At 35.9% G+C, this 17,463-nt stretch overlaps 1 protein-coding gene and 1 pseudogene across 2 annotated transcripts in view; one reads left to right on the top strand and one right to left on the bottom strand.

The window, feature by feature from the left end:
• METTL15 (methyltransferase like 15) overlaps nucleotides 1-17,463 on the top strand; it is a 174,906-nt gene that overhangs the window by 153,493 nt on the left and 3,950 nt on the right. The window lies entirely within an intron of this gene.
• Nucleotides 10,408-10,902, bottom strand: LOC102764199 (annotated as a pseudogene). The gene has a single exon (XR_001514555.1). The product of XR_001514555.1 is annotated as a 40S ribosomal protein S18 pseudogene (transcript).

Raw genomic sequence — 17,463 nt, 5'->3', positions numbered from 1 at the left:
TCTGATTATACTTTTTCAGTGCTGTTTTCTTTTTCTTTCTCTGCTTGTGCCTTTATTTATTTTACTTATTTATTTTCTGGGGTTCAATCCATGGTTCCTTTCTCACTATACGTGTGATGGACATCTACATCTGTTTCCACAGATTTTACATCATCGGCCTGCCCATCTATAGCTCAAGTCTTCTGAACTTTAGACCAGTATTTGCCACAACTTTGTGAACATAGCAATCTATTTATCCCACAAGCATATAAAGTTCCATCTTCCAAATCTCACCTTGCCTAATGCCATTTTGTTTCCAATGCTCCTCACCACATTTACCCAAAAGCTCAAACCTTTAAGCCAAACTTGAGCTGAAGTGAAAAAGTACATCACTAAGACTTTTCAAATCTGCCTCAAAATTGTCTCTTAAATCCTTCTTGACTTTTTGTTTGTTTCTTTTACTACCATTGCTTTATCATCTTTGCTCTCTGTACTTCTAACTGTACTGAGTACCTTTTGTTTCTCCAAGCTCCCTCCAGCCCATGCTCTACCATAGTTATATTTATAAAATTCAAATCTCATAGTATCACACCTCTTCTTAAAATCCTTAATAGGCCCCGTATCATCTGTAGAGTAAAAATTAAACTTCTTAACATGAAAAACAAGGCCCTCATTTTCTGGCTTCTGCCTGACTTTTTAACCTATTTTCTCCATCACCCTCTCCTCTCCCTTACCTCCCCATAGGCCATGTCTACACTAAACTGCTTCCCATTCCTGTTCCTAGAATGCACCCTCTGCTTTCTCACTTCCATCCTTTTGTATAAGATCTTCCTTTGCAGGATATATCCTTCCTCACCTTTCTTCTCCACCCACCGAGCCCTCCCAAAATCTCTCCACTTTTTTCAAGACTTGGCTTATACCTGGCTGGTTTTGCTCAGTGGTTGAACATTGACCCATGAACCAGGAGTTCACAGTTCGATTCCAAGTCTGGGCACATGCTTGGGTTGCAGGCTTGATCCCCAGTAAGAGGCAGCCGATCAATGATTCTCTCTCATCATTGATGTTTCTATCTCTCTCTCCTTTTTCCTTCCTCTCTTTGAAATAAATAAGTTTTAAAAAAAAACATTTAGAAAAAGGAATTTGTTTATATATCATTCCTTTGGATCCTTCTGAACTTTCCTTTTTGCCATCTCCTGAAGTTGCTCACTTTTTCAATATGTCTTCATATACCTAATGAACTTTTGCTTCATTACATGGTGTCCACCTTTTAGAAAGGGTGAGTTCTTCAAGGATAGACTGACCATATCTCATGTACCTGAATAGTCTCAGCACCCATCTCTTAGGGAATATGTTAAAGGGGCCAACAGGCTGGGTTAGAGAAAGCAAGAACTATTAAGTCAGGTAGATTTGAACTGCCTCTGTCCTTTACTCGCTTTGCAAATTGGGCATTTTTTACCTTCTGTGAATCTTTGTTATTTTCCTCTGCAAAATATGGATGATAATAACTGACTCACAGGATTCTTGGATAGCTAAATAGAGACCAATTTCTAGTAAATATCTATTTTTAAAAGTATATATTTTATTGATTTTTTACAGAGAAGAAGGGAGAGGGATAGAGAGTTAGAAACATCAATGAGAGAGATCGATCAGTTGCCTCCTTCACATCTCCTACTGGGGATGTGCCCGCAACCCAGGTACATGCCCTTGACCGGAATCAAACCCGGGACTCGTCAGTCCTCAGTCCAACGCTCTATTCACTGAGCCAAACCGGTTCGGCATAGATATCTATTTTTAACTTGTTGAGTGAACACATAAAAGTGAGTGAGTGCCAAAACTGGTTTGGCTCAGTGGATAGAGCGTCGGCCAGAGGACTGAAAGGTCCCGGGGTCGATTCCCGTCAAGGGCATGTACCTTGGTTGCGGGCACATCCCCAGTAGGGGGTGTGCAGGAGCCAGCTGATCGATGCTTCTCTCTCATTGATGTTTCTAACTCTCTATCCTTCTCCCTTCCTCAATCTGGTCTCTTCCCTCTAGGCCAGTGGTTGGCAAACTGCGGCTCGTGAGCCACATGCGGCTCTTTGGCCCCTTGAGTGTGGCTCTTCCACAAAACACCGGCTCTTCCACAAAATGCTGACTTCTGCGCATGGACCACGAAGTTTCAATCACACTGTACGTGCGCGCCCACACGTGGTATTTTGGTGGAAGAGCCACACTCAAGAGGCCAAAGAGCCGCATGCTCCTCGCGAGCCACAGTTTGCTGACCACTGTTTCTCCCCGTTTTTATTCATCACATTAAGGAACTCTAAGGATGGGCTGGCTGCCAACTCATTCAAGGTATATCAGCATCTCATTAGCTAATGACAAGTTACCCTCACACAATAAACTCTAGGCTGAGATTTTGAAAAGAGAATGAGGTTATTATTAATAACAAATTATTATTGTTGAATGGAAATGTATATTGTCTATTATTATGCAATGAACTATTTTAGAGACAGCATACATTACAGTGATTTTTTCCTTTAAAAAAGTTAAGGTTTACGTGGAGTTCACTGGAAAGGTTTGGTCTAGACTCTGACTCTAGACCCCTGTGGGCTGGTGGTACTTATCTCAGATTTTGAAGCTGAGAATGATAACCTCACAGGTAGAATTTATAAGTTGTTGACTTCACCTCTGTACTCATTAGATGCAAAATGGATTTTGATGACAGATTCGGTTTATTAAGCCAATATGCTACATTGCTATATTGCTTACCCATTTTTCTTTACTGGTCATTTTTTGTTTATTTATTTGTTTGTCTTACTTCCTCATTACCTTTGCATTAGTGATCCGGGTTCATGTCTCTACATTCTACTGTGTCACTGAGTAATGGAAAAAGAAATTAATTTTGTAATTATATAAAAACTAGGATTCAAATTTCAGCCCTACTATTTCCTGTTTGAACTTGGATAGTTTATATGGCCATTCTAATTCTCTCTAAGATAGGGATAATGGTTCCTAACTTATAAGATTGATGTGATGATTAGAAATTATATTTTTAAGCTACCTATCCTAGTGGTAGACATATGCTAGGCTCTTGACAAAAACTAAAAAAATGGAGAATTTATCTTAGCTAGAATCTACTATACAAACATGCAAAAATAATTAAAATTCATGATTATATAGAAAATATTAGATTTTCTCTATTATAAAAGAAGCATTTTCACTTATAAGTCATACAACATTGTTAAGAATTGTAAATTTTAAAAACCTATAATACCGTTCTACCACCATAACACAAATATTATAACTTTGCATATTCCCTTTATCTGTCTCTATTCTCACATTTTTTGTTTGAATGTATATAATTATATTTTTTCACTTGATATGTTATCATGTTACTTAATTTTTATGCCAGTATACTACATATCAGTAAGAAATACATAATGTATATTGATTATATTCTAATAATCTCATTATTAGAATTTTAGCCTACCTTCTAGGGGAGCCTATTATTAAAAAGCCATATGATAAATATTGTGCATATTTAAGGGGTTTTTTGACGGGGGGAGTACTTACTTTCTAGGCTAAATCCCCTAAGTAAAATTAATGAAATGTTGTTTTTCAAAATGGATACATAGCTTTTTAGAAATCAAAAACCTTCATTGGGCATTATCTTAATCACTGTTCTTAAACAATTTAGGAGGATAGAACATGCAGAAAAATAAAAGGTGGGAGTGACCAAGTCATTGTTAGACTTGATTGTGGTTGAAAAAAGGGAGATATTTATAATCTCTGATTTGATTAAAATCTATATGCTAATTGAACCTTGGAGAAATTGAACATTTATTCTTTAATTCAGTTAGATAATATTAGTCTTTCAACAAGCCTGTTATGAGAAAAATGATAGCATACAGTCTTGCCTTTTGGAAGTAACATACCATTCCTGCCTTCTGGAAGTTTCTATTTCAGTGGAAGAGATAAATATATTTTTTAAAATCAGCATAGTACAGTTGAAAAGTGTAACATTGTTGGTTACCTTTGCTACAGGAAGGTGGGCAACTGTACCTTATAAGGAGCATGAGGATTAATTGTGAGTGTATGCTGACCTCACAAGAAAAAGGAGAGCACTGTTAAACACCTTTTCTGTTACCACCTCCTAACTCTGGAAAGTGTAAATGGCCCAATGTTGAGAGCAGACTTGTATGAGAACTATTCCTAAAGGTTCAAATAAAGCATCTTATTATGGGTCATAAACATGCTACAACTTTTACTTACAATTCTGCTTTCAGTTTACAATATCTGGCAAATAGGCCTCAGTTCCTTCTTAAAGATTTCATAATTAAATTTAATATTGATCACTAAATAGGTAATAGGAATCATGATTCATTGTAGGTTGTCTCATCTATACTAAGCATTTTAACACATAGGTAGTATAGAATTATTAAAAAAGTATCTATGAAAAATATCCATTCTTTCCTTTAATTCTGAGCATGTTTCTTATCTCATCTCAGCAGGTAATGTTCCTTGTTACCTTTTCTGCTCAAGCCCACAACTTTATTTTATCCCTAATGTAGGAGCATTTGTAAGCCTCAGCCACCCATAGAGAGATCATGTTGTCATCAGACTTAACCTGGTAGGAGTTGAGGATTAGATGAGACTCCAAAGTAGTTTAAAAAGAACCTCACTGAGTAAAGCCAATTTTATCCAGAACGATTCGAGTTCACATTTTAATTAACAGTTTGAAATTTGTAATATTACTTCAATTTCAGATGGGTGAGAATTTAACACTATATTAAAGGAGCCCAGGCAAAAGGACACAAGTTGCGTCACAGAGACTTATTAAATGTGATGGAAATTCAGCAAACGAATGCTGGCAAACAGGTGCGAGAGCCGAATTAATTTTTAAACCCTACCACTCAGGGGGAATTGCAATGCATCACGTTGACAGCCACAGCACGTTGTTAATTTCATTCACAAGCTTAAAAACCTCAATACATTTGAATATGTGAACGTATTAAATTTTGAAAATTGTAAGTAGCATAAGGGTGTCCCAGGACTAAAAATGATAATTTCTCTCTGGGACTTCTAGTCATTTGTCTAGCCAGAAGCATGGTGTTTTTTTATGAATGAAATTTATCTTACCACTTCCACATACAAATTATGTTCTATTATTATATGCAGTGCAGGCTGTTCCTAAGCAAGGTTTTCTCTTACTTTTAATATGAAATCCCTTGTGAGTCAGAGGAAAACTGAATGCTCACTGATCCAGTTTCCAAATTCTGCTGTCATGCATGAAGGGGGTTCTCAGTCTATATTCCGATGGTGCTAAGTGGTGATGGTATTCCTGGAGTTAAAGAAAAAGACAGCAAAACATAACCAAACGAACAGAGGCTTATGTGGTGGTATCATTAAAGGTCATATGTTGTAAGCTGAAACCTCACTGAACTTGGTGTTTTCACCAGGAGTTGCCCTATTCTGAAGTCCCTGGTATACTTGAGAATTTGGTAGAAGCCCTGGAGTATCTCTACATAAGACTGCACTTACACACAGCATGTTACAAAGTTTTCCAGGAGTTCATGAATTTCCACATTCAGAATGCTGTGTATGGTGCATCGAAACTAGAAGAGTATCTCTTAGTGGATTGAGTGGATTTTCTCCCCTGCCACCTGCTGTGCACAAGGCCCTAGACGTGGAAGTGGGGATAAAGGAAAATAAGAAAAGATCTTTGGACTTTTTATAGCCTAGTAGAGGTTCATATACAATAGTGTAGAGTGGTAACTTGTTTGATGGACTATATATAAAAAGTTATTTGCAAAAAATAATTTCATCTAGAAACTTTCTGAGGAAATACTATTCTTAACCACAAAAATGGGAAGAAAAAATAATTACAAACTGTTTTCATAACCAGCATCAAAAATACTATATAGAACCAAAATAAAAAAATTAGTCTGAAAAAGAAACGTTTTTAACAAAAAAATTGTTGGGGAAGGGGTTAAGGATGAGTAAGTAGAGAGAAGAGCATTCTAGACTAAGAATGAAAGCAAGGAGCACCACTCTGTCATTACTAAAATTGTGTGTTTACAAGAAATGTGTAATAAATGTATGGAAAATCTTTTGGTTTTCTCTCAACATTTCTCAAGACACTTTAAAGAAAAAATAAAAGAAGCTGGGTTTAGCCATCTGAGGCCCTTATTATTCCTAATCGTACACAAGCTTGTCCCCTCATTTTGTTTAGCTGGAGAATATTAAGCACTCCTTTTTTAGAACATAAACACAAATATAAAGGGCCCCCTTCCTAAGAGGTGAGTCAGGAAAAGCCCAGTAAATACTGCATTGGATGAGTCCACAGTCTTAATAAAAAACACGGTAATCAGTACTTGCCCAAACGTCTTTTGATAATGGCACTAGTAGCAACTGTTTCTTTTTAAAGCCACTATCAAGAAAACTGATGAAAAAGAGAGACAAATGCACAGTCTAATAACCTGAGCTAACAATACGTTATTTTCAATAGAATGAAAAGGACAAAAGCCGCAGGTATTCATTACGGTTCCCAGGGTAAGCGACCAGGGCAGTGGCTGCCTTCACCAGATGTGTAGTCTCCAGGCCAACAATACCCATCTCCCCCAGGGAAATGGGGAGAGAAAGCTAAACTCTTGCAACTTGATGCAAAGTGATTTGGGTTCCATTACAGCATCTCTCAGTAAAAGGCTATTCAGTCTTAGAGTAAAGATTCCACACTCATTTTCTCCCAGAAAATGAGATTGTTATATAAAACACCAGACATGGAATCAGAGCTTCTGGAAATCACTCTAAACCATATGATTTCATCTTAACTTCCTTAAATTCTAATCAGGAAAAAGGAGATGATATGGTTTGGTGAACATACCATCGTAAAGTTGTTGCCTTGTTTTGGGCACCCTTAAAGACAAGAAAACTCAAGAACGTTCTCAAGAAACTGAGAAATTACAAACGAATAAAGTATGTTTGTTTGTTTGTATGCTGCTCTGGGCTTCCAGGGTGTTTCTCTGGTGAACTAGCCAGAAATGTTATGCCTTTCTTCTGGGAAAGTTAGAGTCACTCTAGTACAAAAACAGGGCATGTGGGGGTCGACTTCATGTTAAAAAGAGCTGAGTTTCCATTTGACTTCTGTGAACTTGAGAAGAGTCATTTAACTCCTCAGTTTTTCACCTTTACATGGAAATAAGGATATTTACTTCTTACCTCTCTGAACTCTTATAGGGATTTACTGACAAAATTAAGATATGTGAAAGATGATTAACATAAAACCAACTTTGAGTATTTTCCCAGTTGTATAAACCAGAAAATAAATTCTATGGGATAGATAGTTGTTATTACAAATTAAAAGTATCTCAAAGAGTTTAGAAATGCTAGGTAAACAAAGTTAAATAGTTATCTACAGAGTTTTACCATACTAATGGGCATTGTGGATCTCCCAAAGGCAGGTGTAGCATGCTGCATTTATTACACTTACTTGACAACAGACACTTGGGTTTGGAAGCCTACTTTACAGCCCTTTTCCCAATATGTACATACCATTCTCCTCAATGGATGTGAATTTTCTTGAGGACAAGCACTACCTCTTCAGAAACATTTTAATCCCCAGTGTTTAGTACATTGTGTATAATACTGGCTAAATGAATGAATGTTGTATTATTATTCAGGATGTAATTACGGATTTTTACTTAATATTATTGGTGTCAATTTTTATCTAAATTTCTAGTAGCCTCAGATTCTATTTATTTAAGTGGACTAAATATACTGGGTTTTCAAACCTGAGAACACAAAGGGTATGGTTTAAAATGACTCACAAATACATCTTATCCTTGTGGAACTATGCTTACAAAAGAAAACCGGTGCAGGAAAGTGCTCCATGAGAACTACAGCAAAGGAATAAGAAAAAGAATGGAGAAAAAAATTGTGTGATTAAAAAGCCAGAATAGAAGTTGTATACTTGGGTGGCAACAGAAATCTGGAAGTTTAATTATGGGAAATAATTTCCTAGCCAGGTGAATGCAATCTGGAAGTTTTAGGTTAATGAAATATTGGTTCTTACAATTTTTACCATCAGTTATTAAAAATAACCAAGGTCAAACTAAAAAAATCTCATTCCTATGCCATGTTAGATCTTCATACTTTTAAGGTAACTTTATAAACTTAGAAGAGCACCTTTAAATTATATGTAAGGAAAATTTTGTACTTCATTTTGGATGCTGAGACATTTTAGTCTGATGTCCACATCAATGCACATTAATTACTCAGATGCTTCAGGGGTATTCAGAAGCCCTCTATCCTACCTACTCTGTTAGTCCAGGACGACAGTATAATTAGTTTGGCCTTGCCTTCAAATCAACACATCAAATCCCTTCCTCACCTACCATTTTACTACTGAGAATAGTAAGTAAATAAATGTGTGAATGGCATTTCTTAAAGTGACTACTTTATGCCAAGTATCTATAATAATAAAAGCGTAATATGCTTCCTGACTAAGCCAGGGCTGCAGCTGCCATGGCTGTGAGGGAGGGATCCAGGCAGCTGCCCGAGGCTGCAAGGGCCTACCATTGCACAAATTTCGTGCATCGGGCCTCTAATACACACACACACACACACATATATATATATATATATATATATATATATATATATATATATATATATATATATATATATATATATATATATATATATATATATATATATATATATATATATATATATATATATATATATATATATATATATATATATATATATATATATACATACATACACACACATATATGCTGGTGTTCCTATCTGTTTTCTTTATTTGATCTTCACAGTAATCCTATAAGAAGAGTTATCTTCCAATGAGGAAACAAACTCAGAATTGTTATTGCCTCACATTAAACAAACAGAAAAATATAAAAGATCTGATCCATGAACCTAGTTTCTTCTTTCTAAAGTTGGGTGCCATTTCTTTTACCATGTTGTTTTAATATAAGTATTGTCATTTCTTATGCTTTTCCATAGGGATGATTAAAATGTGTATGTATAATCAGTACTTACAAAGAGCCTGAGCATGACTTAGGTGAAGACAACTATTACACTCTAATGAAGAACATGTAAAATATTAATGGGAATGCTATGTTCCCTGGTGGCTTTGATATTAGGATAGTGTAAGTTTTATCCAAATCAATTTAGAAATTTACTGCAATTCCAGTCAAAATACTTATAATTATAAATGTTATTGCTTCTAATTTTAATTTGGATTAATAAATATATGAATTACCCAAGAAAAGTTGAAAAGAAAGGAAAGATAATGGGGTGAGAGGAACTTACCCCACCCCATAGTCAAATATACTAGAAAAATCAAAAGAAAGAATCATCCGGTATTGGCAGAAGAATTGAGAACTATGTCAATGAAACACAACTGAGAATCCAGAAGCAGATCTGGTTTGCATATAAAAATGTAGTATGTGATCAAAGTGGTATTAGTAGGGGAAGAATGTACTTTTAAATAAATATGATAATTGGCTATATAGTTTGTAAAAAATGAAGTTATATCCCTATCTCATACCACAGTAAAAATAAATCTCCTGTTAATTAAATACTTAAATTTAAGAAATAAAACCAGAAATATACCAAAAAAAAACACAGAGTTGATAATGTGTAGTCTTGGAGTAGGAAAAGTCTTCCTAAACTTGATAAAAATATTTAAAAACTTGAAAAAAGTCTATACAGACATTTTTTATTTCTATATGGCAGAAAACCTCAAAGTACAAAGGCAGTCACATTCCAGGAAAGATATTTTCATTTCTATATGAGAGACACAAGGTTAATGTCTTTATTTTAGAAAAAGCTCCTTCAAATCAATAAAGAAAAAGCAACATCACATTAAGAATATGGGCAAAGAGTTATTCAAGCAATTCATAGGTGAAATCAGATGGTCATTGAATTTGAGCAGATCAGATGCCCAATTCCGCTAATTGCCAAAGAAACACAAATTAAAACAACTGTGAGCTATCATCTGCCTACTATTAGACTATTCAGGGTTAAAAGAGTAATAGTTTTTAGTACTAGTGAGAATATGGGGAGACAGACTCATATACAATTGATGGAAGTAAATTGGTATAATCTATTTAGAAAGTAAATTTAGAAATATTTATCCAAATTTAAATGGGCATAAATAGCCTTTGACCTAATGACTCTAATCCTATTGAAACAGGTTCACATACAGTTAAACAAATATTTTTCACAGATTGTGACTGTCTTTTTACTTAGACGAGTTTTTCTGCCATGAAAAAATTTAAAATGTGCAGTTCACACATTTACTGCAATATTTTTTGTGGTAGAAAAAACATCCTGCCCTGGATGGGGTGCTCAGTTGGTTGGAGCATCGTCCTGTACACTAAAAGATGGCAGGTTGGATTCCCTTTTTTTTTTCGACGAGGCCTACAGACATTTCTTCTTGGACACACCCACAGTGTGACCCTGGCGGCCTGTGGTCTTGGTGTGCTGGCCTCGAACACGAAGACCCCAGAAGTGGCGCAGCCCTCTGTGGGCCCGAATTTTCTTCAGCCGCTCCAGGTCTTTACGAAGCTTGTTGTCCAGACCATTGGCCAGGACCTGGCTGTATTTCCTGTCCTTCACATCCTTCTGTCTGTTCAAGAACCAGTCTGAAATCTTGTACTGGTGTGGGTTCTGCATAATGGTGATCACACGTTGCACCTCGTCCTCTGTGAGCTCTCCTGCCCTCTTGGTGAGGTCGATGTCTGCTTTCCTCAACACCACATGAGCATATCTTCGCCCTACACCCTTAATTGCAGTGATGGCAAAGGCTATTTTCCGCCGCCCATCGATATTGGTGTTGAGTACTCGCAAAATGTGCTGTAACTTCTTAGGGATCACTAGAGACATGGCGGCAGTGGCATGCAGGCCTCCTGTGGAAGAGTGGCAGGTTGGATTCTTGGTCAGGTTCTGTCCCCAGTCCTGATGCCTATGGGAGGTGGCCAATCAATGTTTCCCTCTTGCATATTTGTTTCTCTCCCTCTCTCTCCCTTCCTCCCTCTTTCTCTCCCTCCCTCCTTTCCTCCCTCCCTTCATTCCTCTCTCTCAGAGCTCAAGGTTAGGAGATGAGGTCAGAGAAATGGAGGTAGTAAGCGGAGGTTGCATATGACATAGGGACATTGGCCAAGGTAAGAACTTCCGTTTCTATTTCATGTGACAGGAAGGCACTAGTGGTTTAAACAGTGGAATGGCATGATCTAATTTTTGTCTGGTGATTAAGTAGAAAAGATGATGATGGCTTGATAGTGGTAGAGTTGGTGAGAAGTGGTGGAATTCTGGACATGTTCCGATATAGAGCTGTCAGAATTTGCAGATGTGAGAGAAAGAAAGAGTATGGATATGAAACTGTCAAGAACCTAAAAAAAAATACCAATGACAGCAAACCTGATCTGGAATGTAAGAATGGAGTGCCTCTAATGAGGCAGAACTGTTTTACAGTTGTCTTGAACATCTAGCATCAGTGTCATCTGTCATTGATTTTCCCAACATCAGTGTGAGTGAAATGCCAAATAATGTCTCAAAATTGTATTGAAATGAGAACTTATCCCATAGTGGACTTAATGTGCATATACTTATTTTTAAATATACTTTTTAATCTTTATTGGTGAAAGTATTACATATGTTCCCCTTTTGCCCCCACTGACCCCTTCAAGCCTGCCCCCACCCCAGGCCTACATCACATTACCATCTGTGTCCATGGGTTATACATATATGCATACAAGTTCTTTGGTTAATCTCTTCCCACCCATCCAAACACCCCTGCCTTCCCTCTGAGATTCAGCAGTCTGTTCCATGCTTCCATGCCTCTGGATCTATTTTGTTCATCAGTTTATTTTGTTCATTAGATACCACAGATGAGTGAGACCATGTGATACTTGTCTTTCTCTTACTGTCTTATTTTGCTGAGCATAATACTCTCCAGGTCCCTCCATGCTATCTGAAAGGGTAAGACATCCTTCCTTTTTACTGCTGCATAGTGTTTCATGGTATAAATGTACCACAGCCTTTTTATCCACTCATCTTCTGATGGGCACTTGGGCTGTTTCCAGATCTTAGCTAATGTAAATTGCACTGCTATGAACATAGGGGCACATACAATCTTTCTGATTGGTGTTTTGGATTTCTTAGGCTATATTCCTAGAAGTGGGAGCACTGGATCAAATGGCAGTTCCATATTTAATTTTTTGAGGAAACTCCATACTGTTTTTCATAATGGCTTCACCAGTCTGCATTCCCACGAGCAATGTACTAGGGTTCAATTTTCTCCACTTCCTTGCCAACATTTGTCATTTGTTGATTTGTTGCTAGTAGCCACTTTGACAGGTGTGATTTGATACCTCATTCTCGTCTTAATTTGCATCTCTCTGATGATCAGTGACTTTGATCATTTTTTCATATGTCTCTTGGCCATATATATGTCCACTTTGGAGAAGTGTCTATTTAGGTCCCTTGCCTATTTTTAATTGGATTGTTTGTCTTCCTTTTCTTAAGTTGTATGAGTTCCATATATATTTTGGATAGTAATCCCTTATCGGGTGTATCATTGCCAAATATGTTATCCCATACAGTGGGCTCCTTTTTTTGTTTTGTTAATGGTTTCTTTTACTGTGCAGAAGCTTTTTATTTTTATGTAGTCCCATTTGTTTATTTTCCCCTTAGTTGCCTTTGTCCTAGGAGATGTATTCGCAAACATACTGCTATGAGATATATCTGAAATTTTGTTGCCTATGTTTTCTTCTAGGATTTTTATGGCTTCACAACTTACATTTAAGTCTGTTTATGCCATTGGTATTTTAATAGAGATTGCATTGAGTCTATAGATTTCTTTGTGTAGTATGGACATTTTAATGATGTTAATTCTACCAGTCCATGTACATGATATAATCTTCCACTTGTGATGGACATTTGCTTTAATAATGTACATTTAAAAAAAATAAGTGTATTTAACTTGTACACATCTTGCTACTAAATGTTTATTAGCTATATTTGACCTTCAATTCTAAATGATAGCTGCATGGAGCCAAACCAGTATTACATAAAATGTTATAGGGTCTTCTTTAAGAAGAAGAGAAAAAAAAGATCGAAAATATGAACAATAAAATGGCAGTAAATACATATTTATCAACAATTGAATCTAAAAACTCAAAATAAACAAACAAAGAACCAAATACACTGATGAAGAACATAGAATCAGAGAAATGGAAACGTGGAACAGATTGAATCTCAGAGGAAAGGGTGGAGGGGCTTGGAAGAGATGTATTTATTGCCATTATTATTTTTCATATTTTTTATCTTTTTTCTCTTTAAAATAGCAAGATTATGTCAGTAAAACTGATGACGGTAGGAAACTAAAAGCTAATATACCTTTAAAAAATATGTATTGTTGAGAGTATTACAGATCCCCTTTCTTTCCCCCCATTGCTCCCATCCACCCAGATCCCACTCTACCCCATTCCTTTACCACCCTATTGGCTGTGTCCATGAATAATGCATTATACATATAAATTCTTTGGTAGGAGGAAAACAGTTTTGTTATTTTGATGAACTGAGAAAAATTGTGGTTTAGGATTTTATAGGCATTACATGAAATAAAGCTTACATAAAATATAATATTGTGCATTAATCTTGGGGGGAAATACACTTAAATCACTGAAGAGCTTAATGACATTTTTTAAAACATAACTTTCCAAATTTTACCATTACATTCTCATGTCTTATTTTATTCTTTTAAAGAAATATGCAAAAATAAAGTTCACCTTGCACATTTGCTCATTTCAGATCATAAGGGACTTGCAAGCAAGCATTTCCTAAAGTTAAAATTATTTGCATGTTCTCCATTGCATGTCAGATGATTGACTCATTAAGGAAATTCCAAAGCAGTATCATTAAGTACATGCAAACAGTTGTATTGAGACAGTGAAATGACTGGCAAATTTGGGAGGTCAATTGCCCCATTAAAATGATAATTTTTTTACCCACAATCACCTTTGGCCAAAATGTAGGATATAGGACAGGGCCTATTTTGTGACATTAATTTTATATTCTAGTCATATGTTTTCTGTGACTAAAAATATTATACTTTTCATCTAGTCACATATATATATATCCAATGATATGAATGAAATTCTTTGTAGTAATGTTTCTAGATTATTCATTTATCCATTTAGTGTGTTTCATTCATTATCTATTCATTATCTTTTCAACAATCATTTACTGAGTATTTACTATAGTAGTTTTTAATCTTGGCTGCAAGTCAAAATCCTCTGTGAAGCTTTTTTAAAGCAGTAATTCCTGTGTAATAAACCCCTCAAACTAATTCAATAGTTCTGGACTGGGGCCAGGAATCTTTTTTTTTTTTTCAGTCTCCTTGAGTGACCCTGTTGTGCAGTCAGGATTAAGAATCACAAGCTTCTCAGTTAAGTGCAAGAGATGTAAGATTGAACATGGAAAAGGTTCTGTTCACAAGGAGACCAGAGTCAAATGAATGAGATAGACAAGTAAACTAGTAATTACGGTAAAATGTAGTAAGTGCTAGACAGGGGTAAGTACACCTGCACTCACTTAGATCTAATGTACATCGGTCCAGTGTCAACCAAGTCCAGTGACGGACCATAAAACACAGGAAGGTTTTCTGTCCGTACCAAGCCAAATGGCCTAAGTTGTGATTGCATCCATATTTTCTGTCTAGCTCCATGCCTTAATCAAATGAATTAGCCATACAAGATTCTGTAATTAAACTCAGGAAATTGAAAAACAGAGACCAGTTTCTATTTTTGATAGCAGGATATGGGAGATGAGAAAGAGGTGACGAAGGATTGCAAAGCAGTGAGCTCCTCCAGGGCAGGGACTAGGCCTCATTAATATTTTTTTTCCATGGGCCTGATTCAGAATCCAGCACATGAGTAGCCATTGGATCTGGTGTCGTTTTGAATTTTCATTTTTTTCATGCTTACTAGGCAGATATTGCTACCTACACTGTGTATACCTGAGCGGATGCTGTCCCTTACTCTCTGACCAGTGAATTTCACAATGAAACCCATTGTGCTACCTGAGAGCCACAGGTCATTGCTGAATTATTTTTAAACTTTTTTCTTTCTTTTTTAAAATATATTTTTATTGATTTCAGAGAGGGACAGAGAGGGAATCATTGATCAGTTTCCTATGCACGTCCCATACTGGGGATCGAACCCACAACCCAGGCATGTGTCCTGACAGGGAATCAAACCTTGATCTCCTGGTTCATGGTTGATGCTTAACCACTGAACCACTTCAGCCAGGCATCTTTAAACTTTCTAATTAAACAAAGAACTTTGCTTAATTTTTGGTAGTAGGATTGCCTTTTGTTGTCTTCTTGAGTGTTTATACTATTGCCAGTTGATGTTTTATTTTTATTACTTTAATTTCCATTATGATATGCTGTTTTATATTCTTTTGTTTCTCTTTTATTTCATTTTACACAGTCTGCATTGTCAACCTTTTTTTCCTATGAATTACAGATGAAAAAGGGCCTGTAATGGAATCCATCTAAAATAAGGGAGGACATGTGCCTTTGATCCCCAGAGCTGCACGAAAAGGTCCACAAAGCATGTTGCCCTTATCATCTCCTGGTCCCTAAAGATGGGACTTAAGGAAGTTGCCAGGATCACACCTAGGAATTATTTTCAAGAAACCCAGTGGGACATAGTCCAGATTAGAATTCCCTAAACAAAAGTAAGAAAGCCCCAGAAGAAAAGTTTCTTGGATTAGAGTTTTCTATTATCTTCAAGACCATCCATTCCTCCGTATAAGTGAAAGCTTTTATTTTCTTTCTCCATGATATGATATTGGCAGGGCCTAATGAGACCTTATAAAGAAAAGCTTGTTTGATTACAGTGGCGTTACTCTATCAGCTCCAGGGATTCATATACAGTGTGGATGTGCGTAAGTGTGACTATAAATTACATAAACTTCAAGTTACATAATATAAACTATTAATAAAGTCTCACTTTATCTGAATACTTTGAAAAAGAACAGATTCCCTCCCTAAAAGAACTAGTCAGCAATCTTATAGTTTCCCATCTAGCTGGCTGAATGAATTATAAACTATAATTCTGCCATAAGAATGCCATTTTAGCTGGTAAACAGAAATGCCTACCATACTGTGTCATGTCAAATGAACCAATGTTGTTGTTTATATTAGAACTTCTCTTGTAATTTCATACATTATTTGGTCATTTTAACATTTCCTATTTTCATTAGTTTTCAAAAATATAGGATATCCTAAAAAATGTATACATACTTTAACATCTGATAGCTCACTTAATTTTCACTCCCTTTAGGTTTAACTGATTTGAAATAATGGGTGAAGCCAATCTAAGCTTTGAGCAAAGAAAATTTATCCTAAAGTGCCACTAGACTTTTTTTATGGCAAAACATAAAAGATAACATTTACGGTACAAAACCAGCAACAGCTGACAAATTGAGGGTGCACAAATGCCGAATGAAATGATTCTTGATATTTGCAATTCCATTGCTTCAGGTTATTAGCAGTGCCTGGACTAGAATGGTCATCAGTTTGAAAATAGGCATTAACAAATATAATTATTCATTTCTGTAGATTCCTTTAAATTTTGAAAATGAACTGTATGTTAATCAACACTGGCTTTATAGTCATTCAGTGTGTATACATTTTGGGAGGACACCCTATAAATAATAATAATAATATCAAAGAAGTATTCATTAAGCTATCTGCCTTTTTTTTACTACATCAATTTTGTTACCACAGGCATAGCTAATTCATTGCTATGTTAAAAACCATACCCTCAAATATACAGGGGTAAGCAAAAGGAGGTTTATGGAAAATAATACAATGTTTCATGTATTCACAACTGTAAACCTGCTTTTGCTCATCCCTGTATATGTTTGAAATGTGATAAAATGTCAAGGAAGCTAGGCAATTACCATGTTGAGCTATACTTTTAATTTCTACAAAATGCTAAAGACAATGTTAAGAAAAAATTATTTAAAAGAATTAAAGCAAAAATATCCCACAGCGTTTGTTGATCCTTGTGCTTCATGAATGTTTACCTCCAATTTTACTTTATCCATGCACATTAAAATGTATTTTATATTACATTTCTTCTTTGAGAAAATTTGTTTTGAATTATGCAAGGATTGAATCATGCAAGGTCTTAAGGAATGCAACCTTCCTCAAGTGTCCTCTAAATTCAAGCTCTAAAATATGGAGTTGCTTGTTTGTTCAGATCCTTAGAATGTTTTGAATCACCTTCCTCGGTGACCAAAACTCTTACCCTGGAAAATGATGAAATTAAATAGCAAATGACAAGAAGATGAACTCCCCCTTCAGCTTTGACTTTAACATTTTGTTTCTGAGAGACATGGTTGTTGGAAGATAAATTCCCTGATGTCTACCATTTTCTAGCCTTTTAGCAAGATAGTT

This window comes from Myotis davidii, unplaced genomic scaffold, assembly GCF_000327345.1.
Source record: "Myotis davidii unplaced genomic scaffold, ASM32734v1 scaffold330, whole genome shotgun sequence".
Taxonomy (NCBI): domain Eukaryota; kingdom Metazoa; phylum Chordata; class Mammalia; order Chiroptera; family Vespertilionidae; genus Myotis; species Myotis davidii.
This window is presented reverse-complemented; position numbering and strand designations above follow the sequence as displayed.